This window comes from Anopheles funestus, chromosome 3RL (assembly GCF_943734845.2).
Source record: "Anopheles funestus chromosome 3RL, idAnoFuneDA-416_04, whole genome shotgun sequence".
In the NCBI taxonomy this organism is placed as follows: domain Eukaryota; kingdom Metazoa; phylum Arthropoda; class Insecta; order Diptera; family Culicidae; genus Anopheles; species Anopheles funestus.
Window position 1 is genome coordinate 4,656,278 of NC_064599.1, and position 16,560 is coordinate 4,672,837.

Consider the following 16,560-nt stretch of genomic DNA (forward strand, 5'->3'; position numbering starts at 1 on the left):
GCTTCGAATTTGGAACCGCCCGTAGAAAGATGTGAACAAAAGCTGAAATGAAAAATAAAATGTCCCAAAAACCCAAAGGGTCTCAGCGTTCTTTTTTTTTTAGTGGAATCTGAAGCTTTTCCTCTTTTGGCAGCATGGCAGAATAAGTTTTTGACTAGACTGCATCGTGGGTTGAGTGGCACTCGGGGGTGGCGATGGAAACGGTACTCTTTGCTCACATTTGGCACGTTCCTGCTTTCGGTCCTTGGTGTAAGAGGTCAGCCGGAGAGCAGGACTGCATTTAATTTGATAATGACACCCAGGGGCGCAACTGCGTCACTGTTATGTCAAGGTTGTGCTAACAAATTCCCCAAATGGGGTGTTTCTTTTTTTTGTTCTTGCTCCCTGTGGCCAAAATGTCAAAAGTGTTCTCTAGCAAGAATTGCATTCCGCGCGGTGAGATCATGGCGTCTCCTTTTGTGTCACCGTTTCAAAATGATCATTTGACCGAAAGGTGTTTGGAGACATGATTTGTTAGAGACGTAAAACATTTCTTTAGATATTGTGTTTAAATAGCAATTTGAAAATAAAATAAAATTGATTAAAGATTTAAGTCTTTAAGATCTTAAGCTTAGTCCCAAGGTATTTGTTCCTATTGGAAATTGAACTCAACTCGAGGATCTTGCTCCATATCATATCAGGAAAGAACTCAATTTTAAAATACTACAATCTTCTCTAAACTACACTTCTGGGGAATTCGAGTTGTCCATAAAAAAGACACAAAACTAGGTTCACTAGGATAACAAAGATTGAACCTTGAAAGAATCTTAATGTCTACTTGGATCTTCCAGTCCAGGAGGTCCTGAGCATGGTGTGGCTCTAAGTGCATCGATTGATTTGAAACGTACCTTGTAGTAAAGTAGCCTTACTTTTCATTTTCTATTTCATTACACGCCTTCATCTCCGTGCAGCACTAAATCCCTGCTCCACCCTAATTCCCAAAGTGCCGATTGACGATCCCTAGAAGGCAGAGGGGCAAGTGGCCTTTCCTACTGCTCGATAACGAACACCCGGTGCGAATGAAGCGTGGTCTGTTCCTTCAGTTTCTAAAACAGCATTCCCCGCTACTTACACAGGACACAGTATAACACGGCAGCAGGAAAAAGTACCCCTCTCGAACGTGAAGTCTTAGCCTCAGACATTCATTTACCGAAACACCATCAACTGACACCATCGACCGCAAGGACGTGTTTGTCGGATCAAATACGTATCCCTCTTCATGCTAGTGTATCTTCAGCAAAGTGGTCCGTCCCTTTCCTCTTTGGGGAAAGCGATTTTTTGCTGCAAATGGATAATAGAACTAGGGGGAAAAACACACCCACCTTCGGGCCAGCAAGAGAAGAAACGATCATGGCACGGTTCAGAGGTTTTCACCATTCAAGAGCACGAGTTTCCCTGATAAGTGTTTCGCATTCTTGATTGTTTTTCCCAACACATATCCAGCACCTTTTGTTGCAGTTTCTTTTGCTGCTGCTCTAGCTACTGCTTGCAGATTATCGGCACAGAATGGAATTCTTTCCACGGCGAAAGGAAAGGGAGATTGTTTGGTTTTTAAGTCCGTATCCTGTATCAACACCATTCCTTGACCGGTCGAATCGTTGCTTCTTGTTTCAACACCATTTTTCACCGGATCACCGGGAAAGCGTGTGAATATGTGACCTCGACAGTTGTACCATCGTAGGGAACCAAAAACACCCCAACTCCCCGCCTCGGTGAGCAAGAGTGTTGTATTGTGCATGTGTTGCTCATTTTCCTCATCCGATCATTCAACAGAAGCACATCATCAAACGGGGGCAAAGAAGAGGAAATCGATACTTCCCGTGTATTGTTGGGAAGCTTCGTGAGAGAATGTGCAACAGTCCCAGTGGATGGTTTAACGCCCTGGGAGGTCCAAAGTTTCTCCATTTACTATTTTTTTTCTTTATAAGATAAGGGGAGTATGGCCACGGCAAATTGTGGCACCGGTTTGGAATTGTGGATCGTAAAATGTTAGTGCTACTGATTGGAATATATATTTTTTAGTGCCAATTTCGAACCGTACAGAGTTCGGAAAACATGCAGTCGTCTATCGGACTCAGATGGAGGTTTATGAGAGCAGTAGACGGAACGTTTTAAACAAAGAACTGATAATCTGCTTTTCTGTGGTAGTTTCCGTTCCGATCGGTAGGGGTTTCGATGCTTTCTACAGATGCAATTTCGTTCTTAAACATCCTATTGCATTATTGAGCAAACACACGATTATGCCTAATGTACTTTAAAGCTGCCCCAAAAGAGTAAACAAAACGCATAATTAACTGCACTGCTGTTTCCAAATAGGACAGAAAATTAAATGATAAAAACTGTCAATGAAACATCGTCACCAATACGTTTATATTGTAAAATTCGTGTTTAATTTCATGCTACAAATAATATTTACTCTTGTTCTAAAATCATTTTTTTAGTACACTACAATAATTGAAATAAATGCATGCACAATGAAATGGTCATGAAAATAGGTAACTATTTTTTAAATTTTATATTTAATTTAAAAATACTTATACAAATAAAGAAACTTCACTGTTTCTACTAAAATCATGAAAAATGTTATAACTGCTCAAAACACGCCATATTTATGTTTCACGTTGAGGTGTCTGCAGTTTTATGATCAAAACATCAAACATCAAACACGTTTAATAACATAAAACAAACAGCATTAAACTGTAATTGGGTGTCATATCGAAGTCAGTATCCAGCAAATCACCCTGAAGCTAGGTTTGAAAGAATAATCGATCACAAAGTTCAACAAACTGCTGCTATTAATCTAAAGTTTTAGTGATTATACATCCTACCAAGTGGAGAAATGGTTTCTCAATCCTTTTTTGCTCTAAAACTATTATGTCTTGACGTTTCTTCAATGTTCAGCGTTGTGCCCTGTTTTTATCACACCGTAAATCCATCAATACGAATCTCCCTTCTTCCATCGGGTTTTTGTCGATCGCATGCACAGAACATTAATGTGAAAGTAGACGAATGTCTATCCCATCTGATGTGCAGGTTTATTACGCTATTGTATTGCTTATTCTGGCTGAGAGAAGTTTGTTTTCCTACGGTTCGCTTTTATGTCTCTCGCTGAATGCAATAATCATAAGACGGTCTTTGCCATTGTCCCGTTGGAAAATAACGTCAGTCTCGACACGGGCTGATGCGGGCTTACGGCTTTGCTATTGTTGTTGTAATCGTGCTCTAAATAATCTATTCACAAATGCAGTGCATATTACATTTTCTCACTCTCAAACCCTTGGAACAGCACGCGCGTCTGGGGAAAAAAAGGGGAACAAAGATGGAAACTAATGATCTCCCGGCGAGATGAATTATGCTGGAACAGTATATGCCGCGTCGGTGAAGGTGGAGGGAACTGTAGCACGATGGGTGAAAGGTGCATAAATAGAATGCATCGAGATGCATGGAGAAATTCACTCGAACATGCTAACGGAGAAGTGGAAAAAAAATGATCCTATTTCTGCCTTAGCCATACTCATGCACAGTGTGAGAGACCTTCCTACAGAAGGTCATAAACCTTGTATGACCTACCTCCCGAAGCCAGCCAACGTTGAGGTTGCACGGAAATGCACTTACATTGTAGCATATTGTAGCTTTTCTTTCAATGTTTCCACCCTGCACCTTTCTGTCTGCCATCGGAACCTCAACATTTCGGCGAATACCACCGAAGCAAGGATCACTTCACCCGGGAACGATAATAATACACTTAATGTGTGTATGAAAACTGCATTCAGGAAACAGGAACTGAAGTTTTTGGATGATACATGTTTGTGAAAAATGCAACACACCCAATGGTCGGGAGGATGGCCAACCACAGTTTGGCGACAAATCGCACCAAGCGCTCGCTTTTGGATGATTATTATTTTATGCTTCTTTTTTTCGGATGCTGAATGCACTCAGTTTGGGGAAGTTTGCTGAGGACAACCACAAAACTAAGAATTTTCCCTTTACCTTTCCCATCACCAGTCAGGTGTCCGTAAAGAGCCCAGCCCCGGATTGCTGCAAGTTTCTCTCCAGCCCTAATTTTCCCGTGTGCTGGAATACCCCCGAAAAAAGCAGTTGCGGAATTGAGACGACTGTAACGGAGAGCACTTAAAAAGTTTAACAAACACAAACAAATCATTTTTCCCTTTTGGGTGTTTCGTCTACCCCCTTGTACGATATGTCTCTCAGGGACGGCGGTGTGTTGTGCAGTTATGTTGCCATCTTTCGTGCTAGCTATTGTGCGATGGTACAGTTGCTGACTTTCATAATCTATGCATGCTTTCAGATTTCCACTTTTTTCTCCTTCTCGCTCGCTTCTAAATGTTTTTGCATAGAAATACACTACGAAGTCTGCTATTTTCATCTCGAACGGAGCTGTGCTGGAGTTGTGCTAGGCGGTGGATCCATCTTTCTCCAGTTTTCTAGGGCACACGTTCGTATGCATTTGAATGGAATCCGATCACATTGAATGCAGTTGAATGTTGTGTTGCTTACCCGACCCTTGCTGCTTGTTTGGTTGTTTATATTCTTTTTTTTCCCTGGACTTGCTTGCTGGGAATGTATAAAATGTTTGATATGGTCATAGTGAACTTTTTACACGCTAGTTGAGTTGGGAAATATTTTAATTTGTTTTTCACTTTTGTATAGCAACAACTTTCTCTCGAACTGGGAAAGATATGCATCGATGGGTTATGTATTAATTTATGAAAGTTATAAAAAATATTAATGTCATAGAAACAATTGCTTATTGCTGCCATTTTATATAAATAAGTATCTTCTATCAAATTCAGTGATAAGAATCATATAATCATATTTTTATAGAATTTTAAAGCAACTTTTAATATTTTTTTAATCATTGTTTATATTTTTTCGCGTTTCGTAAATGTTTAAAAAAGTATGTTAAAATTTTAAACTAATAGTTTACTCAAAATGTATTGCAGATTGCATACACTACAGTGCACTATGTGTCGTCAATAGGGCATAGACACATACGACATGACATTCAACCGTGAATAAAATACCCCAAAATGCTTACAGTTTTCTTTTGCAGACAATGCAAAGGTTTGAGCCGTTTATTTCGCATGTTGTTTGCGAACCGTCGTCTATGCAGGCCGCAGGAAACGAAGCAGAAGCTAAATACCCATTTCCCATTGTCTACTTGCCGCATACACGACCGGGACCGGGTTTTTGTCTGTGACTACGGATGGCGCGTTTTACGTACGGTTAAACGGCTCCATTGTTTCGCTAATAGTGGGCGCCAAACTAGACAACAAAGGCGCATCAAAGATGAAACGATCTCACCGATTGGGGTGGAGTGAAAGTTGCACTAGCAGCGTGCAATGGCAGGTGCATTCTGCTCGGCCACAAGAACCGTGCTCAGTAATTGGATCTATCTCGCAAGCATAAACTGTTCCATTTTAAAACGATACGAACAGAAAGTCGTCATTGGCCATCAAATAGTTGGCACGATCACGGGTTGGCAAACGGTCAACCGTCTGAACCCGCTGATAAGGGATTTTTTTGGAAGCATCAAATACTTTACGAGCTCTTGTACATTCTTCATTTCAGACCATTGACAGCGGTTCTGCAACTGTTAAGATAATAAAGAGAAGAAGAAAGAACATGTTGATAAAAGAAACAACAAAAATTGGAAAAGAATCGGAAAAGGTAGTTTGAAAACTCGCTTAAAGCAATACACCCCCATCCCGTGAAGGGTTGATAGTCAACTGGTGTGAACTTTGCCACGGTTTACTTTCTACCCCCTTTTTCCAACCAAAAACCCGCTCGGTCGTAACATTCACTGGCCAGTGCAGCGTTTTTACGGTTTGTAATAAAATTTTAATGCACTTGTGCAATGGACACGAAAAACAAACAAAGTATGCAGGAGTACATTTGCCAGTGCCGGATGCACCAACGAACTGTTACCGTGGACAAATGTGAACCGATTTAAAGTTAAACGCTGCTGGGCAATGGACGGAGTTTGTATCTGCCCTTTGGGTTCGTCGTGGGATGATGTTTCACTGCATTCCGATGGGAATGTATATGTGATTAAGGTTTTATCGTACAACTTAGAACTGGCCATTAGGTGGTGGTTTTATCTGAATGACTTTATTATAAAATGTTGTTAAATAAAAGTTTTATATTTCGGGTACGATGTTTGATTATTTTTATTCCACTTCATTACATAAAGTTACGTCTTATTTTTATAACATCTATAAAATCTTCTTTAGAATTACTTTACATATTCCTTATATATAACACTTTTGTAGCATTCTACTCTGTTCACAAAGATAAACCACAAACAAACACTTTGGCAAAAAAACCTCGTAGAATAAATCTTAAGACAAAGCCCCCAATCGATACCAACTTAAAGATGGACAGACGTCTGAAACCTTCTAACCCGATTTAGCTGCAAGTACAAGGAAACCTGACGAACTGACTTGTGTCTTGCTCTCAGTGCATGGAACCACCTTTGGAATGGAAAGGAACGTCCGGGGCGAAGAGCTGTCCTGTGCTGTGGTTTCTATTTTTCACCCTACAGACAGAGTGAAGAAGCTTCTCCGGAGATAATGCAACCCGATTGCTTACGCTTTATGCATACACTCGCCATTTCTGCTGGCGGTTTATGGCTTTTCAATAATGGTGTACTTCCACACATACATACATTCCGGTACAGATGAGACTCATCTCGGTGCATAGCTCAAAATGGTCCGTTGCATGGGGCTGTGCATGTACGGTTGCACGATTTTCCCGGACCATACCCAACCGAAAGCCACAAAACCGAGTTAATGAAAATTCATACACACTCGCAGGCGGGTAAAGGGACAACCAGTGGTAGTGGTGGTGGTGCGTTCACCGGCTGGATGGAACTGTTTGAACTCGTAAAATTAAATTTCCGACTAGCTTCATTGGGTTGAGTTCCACGCTTAAAGATGATAGAATAGTTCTTCAATGAAGATGAAAGAAGCGACATGTGAGCAACTGATAGAATTTATCTCACAGCTAGTTAAAGCTGTATTTATACATTGTGCACACATACCGGTACGTTTGAAGTTGATCAATATTAATTAAAATAAGTAAGAAATGATTCTGTTGAAAATTATGAAGTTTGGATAAATTCTTCTTGGGTGAGTCCTTAATTTACATTAAGACGTTTAGTTGAAATTCTTAACTCCTTCTCGAACTATTCCGTATGCCATATACAACAGCAAACAAAATTAAAATCAAAATTAACCGAATTGTCTCAAGTGGAAATGTGAAACGATAGAAACGTTATTCCTCAAAAGCACTCCCCAATGTTTGACGAAAACGAGGTCAGCATGAAAGCTTCCCACCGTCTAGCATAAGTTAAACAAAGTTGTCTCCTACGCCCGGTCAGTTCAGTTGGGTGTGTACCATACCCCAACCTGCGTAAAACATAATCATCAGCACGCTTCGGAAAACTTTGACGCGTACAACAATTGGAAAAGATTTCTTGTTCATTTCATGTTTTCTGTTGCCATTGTTTAACATACCGTAGCAGCGTTTGCACTGTCCAGGAAAAACCAGCGAAGAGAACAGTCTAAAACGATCAAACTTAATTTCGCAAAACTTTAGCAGCAGAACAAAACAAACAAAAAAAGCTATTCATTTTAGCCGTTAAAGGTAAAAGGAAAAAATAAAACTTTCTCAATGTCGGTCGTCAAAAGCTGCAGCAAATGGGAACGCATCCGCATAAGAAAAGTGGTAATAGCTTTCCGGTAAAGTGTACTTCTGAATGACGCACCGTTTTAAATGCGATTCGGGCAAGGTTTTTATTCGTTCCCTTTCAATAAGTGGGCAAAGGGCCTTGGTGGACATTGACAATGATCCTGTTAAGCAGCGGATCGGATTAATTCACACTCGCTTGCGTTGGCCAGTCTCGAACAGTCTTCTTTTCTTTCTCTCTTTCTCTCTCGTATTTACTCTGTTTCCAGTCTCTTCACCTGTCTCTCCAGGTCCTGTTGGGGGTGGGTCGGTAAATAATCGCAACTGAAACCGGAAGCGACACCGGTGAATCTTCTGGCGATCGGGAAATTGCCGACATTGCATCACCGTAATGTCCTGCTGTGTGGTGATGGCCGGTAGTCGTAGAAAGGAAACGGAGCGTAAAGTAAATTTTAAGGATGAATAATTTTCCCATTTTTTACTTTTTGCTAATGGATATGGCGACGCACCATGACAATCGTTATCATCGTTGCGGTGAACTTCAGCGAAAAGGGATGCCTTCCAATGGACTGCATTGGACTGTTGGGTTAAACGTTAATCGTTATTATATTTGGCAAGTAAGGCCTTTTTTACTAAATATAAAAATTTATCAAACATTAATTAATCACGTAAGTTTACTGAAAAAGTACTAATCAAAATCAAACACACGCATTTTACATACATTTAGGCGTAAATATCTCAACTCATGAAGTATCCTGAAGGTCTGCAAACAACGTGACAAAACTTTTTAATTAGCTAAAAATCTGTTAGTTTCTTTCAGCTTATCTCGTTATACATTAAAAATCAGAGAGTTTAAGTGAAAATAATTGCTTTATTGAAGTGATATTACCTAACAAAATGAAAATTAATTCAAACATTCAATTTTATCTACTTAATTCAATCCAAATGGAATACCATTTAACGGTATGAACAACACAAACCCCATTCCACACCTTTTCCAGTCTGTACACTGCTGAATACAATGCGAAAAGTTCCCTTACAATCACATTTGTACAATTGCATTGTGGGTCATGCAGTCGTTTGACCGTGGTGGAAAATGGTCAGAAAGAAACGAAAGCATGAACCCAATTCAACCACATCAACCCGTAACAGTACCACGCGGTGGGGGAGTTTGGTTTACTTTTATCATACACCACTTCAATTGCACAATTTTTGCACACGTTCGCTTTCGGCCATGTTTCGCAATGGTTCGGGAAAAAAATCGTCATACGCAATCGCAAAATTTGACCACGTTTCGAATGTGTGTTAATTTCACCGTCCACTCAATCTCCATCTTCTCGGAACTGGTTTTATCCTTTTCACTTATTTCATTTTCCATGTGCATCATATTCGAGTTCACTTGTTCAATCGGGGCTTTTCCTTTCTTTCTTTTGAATTTTATTCACCATTCGTAATCACTTTTCCTCGTTTTATATGTATGTGTGTGTTTTTTTATTTATTCGCTTCCCAGGAGGTGGCTCTGATAAGTAGGGCTGATGGGTACACGTGACCCCAGGAGCAGGATTTATGCGCTTCGAGGCAAGCTTTTCCTTTTTCCCCGGTACGTGATAGGGCAGGTTATAAAGGCACAGCCAACCATTTTACCACTACCGTAAGATGGTAAATTTCAAATTTATTTACCAAGCCCGCGAAACTGAAGTTTCTTGTTGTTTTTTTGTGCTTCTCTCTCTACTTTTAGCCATGTGGGTTTCATCTGACCGTCCCACATGGAAGTGATGGCAAAATTGTTAAGTTATCACGCAAATTTGGCCAGCGAAAACTGTGCAACCATTTGCTTTGTCTGGCATTGTGGGCGGAAAGTCATAATGTAGGTGTGTGAGTTTCTGTGGCCCATAACAGGACCTTGACGTACGACTGTTTGAAGCGTGTCCGTCAGCAGACAGTATATCTTCATTTTTGGGAGCTGGATTTAATGTGTGATTTTGCAGCAACCTTATGTGAGGGCATTTTTGGGGGTGAATTGAAATTTGCACCAACACGATGAAGAAAGAAAAAAACAGTTAAAGTTATGGAAATGGGCTTTTCTAGAGCATGGTTGCGTAACTATCTGTCTGCCAGTTGAAGGAGTGCCTTTCAATTGTATTGTTATGCTGTGTATTTTGAGAAAATATGTACATTTTATGTATTTTATAAACTGTTTTTAGTAAAAGATTTATTTTTACTTATAAAAATTCATTTTAAAATCAATTAATCATTATCTTTAATAATTTCGTCACACAATACAAATTTCATTAGTTCCAAAAAACACTTGTAAACTACTCTCTTCTATTAACCATGTATTTACATTTGTTTTAGATTGTTTTACCAACGGTACATGATTGTGCATTAAATTGTTTCCCTTTCATGTGTGTATGCTTTGCTTAATTGAACATGCTATGCTTTATATTAAACCCCAATGAAACCGAAACTAAAGGCAAACAATAGAGTGGAAATGTGGCACCTTGTCCACTTATTTTGATACTGAATTGATTTCAATTTCCCGTTGCTATTTGCTCCTCGTGTTGGTGCAATTAGTGCACATACAGCACGAAGTGTTGGGCGAGTAAAGAAATGATTTGAAAAAACAATCAAACTCTACCCACGAACAAAATGTAAATGTGATACGTGAATGAGTGTTTAATAGATGCAAATATTTGCTCACGGTACATATTTAGATTGATTTCCCAGCACTCCGCAAACTGCTGACGCAATCGATGACATTTTACCGATCGAATGAAAAGCGATCACACGCACTCGTTGCAGCGCTGCATAAATGTGGAAAAAGATTTGTTTCAATGCAGCCCCATGCCCCAATGTGACAGGATTTGATTGTACTTAGTTATTGTGTGTTTGCCGATTTTATTTTCTCCCGTCGTCAATGTCGAATTTGCAACAGAGTGTTTGCAATTGCAATTTGTGTGCAATCGGATCGTTTCCTCGGTCCGCACATTTGCAAAACCCCATAATCCATAATCCTTTTTTTTTTTGCAGTGCGATAAGCGTGAATAATGAATCCAATTCGCAATTATGCTCGATTGGTGCTTGAGTTTCACGAGAATAAAGTGTAGTTTTTTTTTGTTGTGTCGTATGCATTTGCGTTGGTTGATTTCAATAAACAATTTTTCCTTTCTCCCTTAGATTGTTGTATAATTTTCATTGCGCGTCCAGTTGACGCTTGATGACAGCAAACAGGGAAAGAAAGAAGCAAAAACAACTGGCACAATTTTTAAGCATAAAGCAAGAAAATGAATAAAAATAAAAAGTTCACATCCCACACTCTCGAAAAACAGCTCGAGAGGGACGATCGGCGCGGGTGGTTACCCCTAACGTCGATGGATTCGACTGATTGATCTTTATTGACGGTTATGAAATTAAAATTAAATTTTATTAAAATTCACACAACGCAACGCGGGAAAAGAAGTGTGTGTGTGAGGGGCCAAGCTCAACTTCAACGAGCATTAACGGTCGAGTGAGATAATAATCACCCAAGTGCAGGATTTTTGGGTAAATGCCTAGCACAGCTTGAAACGATTCGTTGGAAGATTGGAGCAATAACGACACTCTCTTTTGTTATAAACACACCAACCCGTCAACCACCGGCAAATGAGAATTATGGCTTTTAACAACAAAAAAAGAAGAAAGAAAAACTATAAATATGCTTTTTTTTTGCTTTGCAGCTCAAACATACCCTGAAATGATAAGCGGGGCAAATGAAAATAAAGCAATCAGCATCGGACGGAAACAATTCATTTGGAGGCGGGCCAAACTTTCACACAACACTGGGGGCGATGGGGGAAAGATTAATAATTTTCCGGTGCCGGTGTCGGAAAATTAATGTGCTCTTAAATTTTACAGATGGCGATCATCTCTCTTATTTCGAACACACAGAGAAAGAGAGAGTGCGAGGGGGAAAAAGCGACACAGCGAATGTATTTAATATTTGTGGCATATTTTAAATGTTTTGATGGATGTTGTGGTTTCTTTAGTTTTTCAAACTAGATTCTTAATTAGAACTATGTTCGGTTTGATAAGCAGTAGATCGTTCAAATTGTTTCATCTCAGTTGATTATATGACTGACATTTGAGCGTGATTATCAAAGGTCTAAGACTATTAGAGAGCAATAATTTATTTCAGATATAATTTTCATTAGTTCAATGTTTCTCTTCTGTAGCACGAAGCGATCAAACCGAATCAGTCATCTTATTAAATGCAGCCATAATCAAATGCAGGAATTTACCCCAATGCAACTGATTGCATCCTTTAACATCACAAGAGCATATCATATTGTGAGACATCTTAATCTTCAAACACTGCAAACCTGGATGAACGCAAACTGACGGCATCCAATTTACATGCCGGAGACCGTTTGCTCTATCATCTCGATAAGGTTGTGTAAATCGAAACTTCCTTTCCGGAATAATCGGAATGCATTTGTCGGGTGCATTCCTCATGAGGATTGTCGTTGTTCTATTGTTTCTCTAATAAGCTATCTGTAAATACGAACGAAATCTGACCGGTTTGATAGAGTTAGGCTGGAATTATCTGTCACAAGCAATACAACTCTCAGGAAAGCTTACGATTGCAATAAGTTAGTGATAGAAATGGCAGTAAATGTCTATCAGGATTGTATATTGTGGTCATTTTGTGACAAATGTCTAATAGGAGTGTAATAATTTTTCACAAATTTACCTTAAAAACGCTTTTTAGTACAAATCGCGCCAGAATATTCTATTAGTACTCAGTCATACTTCAATATTTTAAATAAATGAACTACATTATCATCTTTGCTATTGATCGAACGGGATAATTTATGTTTAAAAGTTGAATGTTTTATACTAAATTAATATTTATTTATTTATGATTAATTATAACGGCATTCAGCCGTAGTGTAAGCCTCAAAACGCTGAAATGTACAATAATCACAAGGCATTTCCTCCTTGTACTTTGACTTATCCCGGGCTTCTAAAGCTAAAGCTATATTTACAAATTAATTTATTTTAATGCAAATTTGTTTTAATCAGTTTCTTTTCACTCAAATAATGCTTTAAATTAAAAAAGAATAAAAAATCAGAAAAAAATTTTTAAAAAAAATTTTAACTCGAAAATTTCATAAGGATTACCCCTTACGTTTTTTTTGGGAAATTTTGCAAAAAAAATTAAATTGCTTTATTTTAATGCCAATTGGTTGCAATAAGTTTCTTTTCACTCAAATAATGCTTTAAATTAAAAAATAAGTAAAAAAAATAAATAATTAAAGAATGAAAAATAATAAGAAATATGAAAATATTCTACAAAATTGCCTATCTTCTAAGGCTATTATAGCCTTATCTTTGTTTTTTTGGGAAATTGAGCAAAATTTATATCATCTTTGATGTTGATAGAACAGGAAAATTTATGTTTAAACATTGAATGGTATATACTAAATTAGTAATTTAGTTTCTTTTCTTCTTAAGAACGATTTAAGTAACGATTTTTTTTTGTTTTTTTTAAACTTACCATTTTTCTTCTTCTTCTTCTTCTTCTTCTCCGTGGTACGATAGAGGAATCTAGCCTCCTGGGCCTTCCTCTATTACTCCACTGTATTGGGCTTACGCACCAAAAACCTCAAAAGATTTCCGGGACCGAACACTCTATTCAAAACTAATTTAAGTTTATTGACTTACCTTGACGATGTTGAAAAAAATACACAATCAGCCAAGATAATCTTTTTTTTTAGCACTGTCAACATTTTTCATCTTAAGTAAATACGCCAGCCAACATCTACTCCTGCACAGAAGTTCAAGCAAAACGAACATTAACTACATTACACTACGTTTACGCTCGTCTCCCTTCCTTTGGATGAGAATTTAATTGTTCAGTATCATCAGAAACAGCAGAAACACACACAAAGTTTGCCTCCAAGGAAGAGATTCCAAGGAAAAGTCAAAGAGTTTGCTAACTCTTTTCCATCTTCTCGTTTTCCACTTCACATCTTCTCACTGGGATACGGGTTGGAGCTCCGTACTTGGCCGGTCAACGCCAACCGGTCACGGTACATTTGACCGAGAGAATCGTAAATTCGCCCAGGGTTTTCGTCGAGTATCTTGCCTTGCATAAATTACCTGCTGCTTTTGCCCCGTAACCATTGCAGATCCAATGCTCCAACAGGGTGGACGGTGTGTCCCGTTACATCCTGCCATGTACGCCCTTGGTTGTTCCGATTGCGTCTCAAGACGTCCGACAGATGTGCTAGACTATGTACGGACCAGACAGCATCGTCTCGTCGTATAGAGAACTGTTATGCTTACGGTAAAGAGCAAAAGAAGCAATGCTCGCTGGTTGCGGGATGCTTAAGCAAAGCAAAGGAGCAGTAGTCGGTCTGGTGCGCCCAGTTTGACCGAAGTGCTCCGTACGTCAGATAAAACGACGTTCGGTCCAGCCCCGTTGCTTCAGCTTTTCGACGTTTGCAGATGCAACCTATCCTGGAGGGCATAAAACTGCCATCGTTAATAAAACGTATAGATAAGTTTATGCATAGTTTTGCCAATTTTACATCCAGTGCCGCCGTTTAGTCGGCAAAAGGCGACCAACCCCGTCCACATCACACGTAGGCAACGGTTTTTGGCACCGGTTTTCGGTTTCCGTGTATGGCCGGCAGGAGACGACTTCTTTCCCGGAAAGCCCGGCAAAGGTAGCCGTGCTGAGTGGCCGATGCCAAGAAAGTTTTTAATTAAGGCCAAAGTAGTTTCCTTTTTTTATGGGAGTTGCTGCTTTTTACCGTACCTCTGTCCATTCCGTGTCCTCTTTTGACATTTCGGCGATCGATTTCGTACCCCCCGAAATAGTTACTTACTTTACGAGAAGCGAAGAAACTCGTCCACTGGATACACTTTACTGTACCGTGTCCTTTTTGTCCTTTGCAATTTTTAGAAAAGCAATCGGTAAAATGAACAGCATTTGGGGGCAAAACGATCTCGTTGGGAAAAGTTATTAATTTACGAGAGATGCGCATCACATTATCGGCCATAAAAAGTATTACTACACCGTACGAGTTGTTTTGGGATCGATCCGATCGGATCGGATGCGCCTGAAGTGGATATGTTAGATAATGTTGAGTCCCATTATGTGATTGGTGGATTGAATTTGGTGACGAATTTTGTTGTCCACGAAAGCGTAAGGAGGTAATATTGTATTTATGGAGAAAAATTCATTTGGAAAGCAATTCGCTGGTAGTAATAGTAACAATCTTAAATGAATGAATTTTGGAAGTAATTCTGCTTAAACAATTTTCGAATTTGAATATATTTTACTGAAGAAACAAATGTCAAATTGATCCTAAAAAAATAAACAATTTAACAAACCACGAATTCCCAATTATTCTGTACAAAATATTCATCCAAGCGGCAAAAGTAAAAAATAAACAAAAAATTATACAAAACACTCGAATTAAAATTCAATTCCAAATCGAAAACCTTCCACCATTTGGTTTAGTTGATTATAAACAGCTATTCATTTCACAGTTTAGTGTAGTCGTGTATTGCCAAATTAATCATTGTAAGTTTTTGAGCGCTGCACGTGCTGCAACAATTGCTTCCTAAATAGCATTCAAAGTTATCCGAAAAAGACGAACTTTTCTTTGACATCCATTAAATTAACGAATAGTCATTCAACCTTCAGTTAAATAGAAAAAAGAAGGATGATCAGTGCATTCAACATTTCCACCAATTTTCACATTTTACCTATTTACAGGTCGTTGATAGTTTCGAACAGTATATCGATACAATGCTAATAAAGTGTGAGGCAAGAGTATGTGAAGTTACAGATTTTTCGGCAGAAGAAAGTTTTCTGTATAAATACATCCCCATCTTCAACATAAATGGAAAAATCGCTTGACACAAAATCAAATTTAGGGTTAAAAAAGTATAATTTGAATTGAACTATTTCAAGGGTGGTTTTGAAATAGAAAATATTTGTCACAACACAAAGCCACCAACGTCAAGCGGACAATGACTCGAGAGTAATCATTTCTATAGTAAAAACAGAAAGAAAAACTCCAACCCAATTCCTAAACACTTGTGCCGGTTTTTATCAATTTTTCTTGTGGTATTTCCTGTGAACGAATATCCTTCACACTGGAAGCACTGGAATTCGGTTCATTTGTGTTTGGAAAGGCTTGCTCTCGCCTCAAACCGTACCGTCCACCATTGCAGCCAACATCACCATTTATCACCGTTTGCTGCAACAGCAAGTCAGGGGCACGGCAAGGAGCTTTCGGTGATTATATTCGAGAATTTATTGGCAGGCCTTCCGGAGTTCGGCAGTGCACCGCAGTGCACCGATTTGCAGTGTGCACCGGCAGCGAAACTTTCATCGCACAGACAATGCGGACAATGTAATTGAATGTCGAACCGAAGCCGCACGGTCGATCGGTAAAAATCGGAACCAGGGGAGAGGGCGTAAAGGGATGTCCAAATGGAAGCAATCCAACATCGGGGTTTGAAGTAGGATGCTGAGGCATTAATCTTCAGCCGGTCGGGCATTGTGCTGACGGTGGTCGGAATGAAAACGCGAACAATTCAGCAAATGAAGATCTAATGGTTGGGTGGCGTTTTGTGCGAAAAGGCTTTTGGTTGGAGTGCATTTTACAAAAGCATTTGTGGAAAGTTGAACCAGGTAGGATCGAACGTTCGGAAGTTTACTGAGCCGTTCACTAGCAGCAGTTGCCACAGGAAGTAACAAAAAAAGGGACGTTATGTTTTAAAGTCATAATTAAAAACATTAAATTAATTACT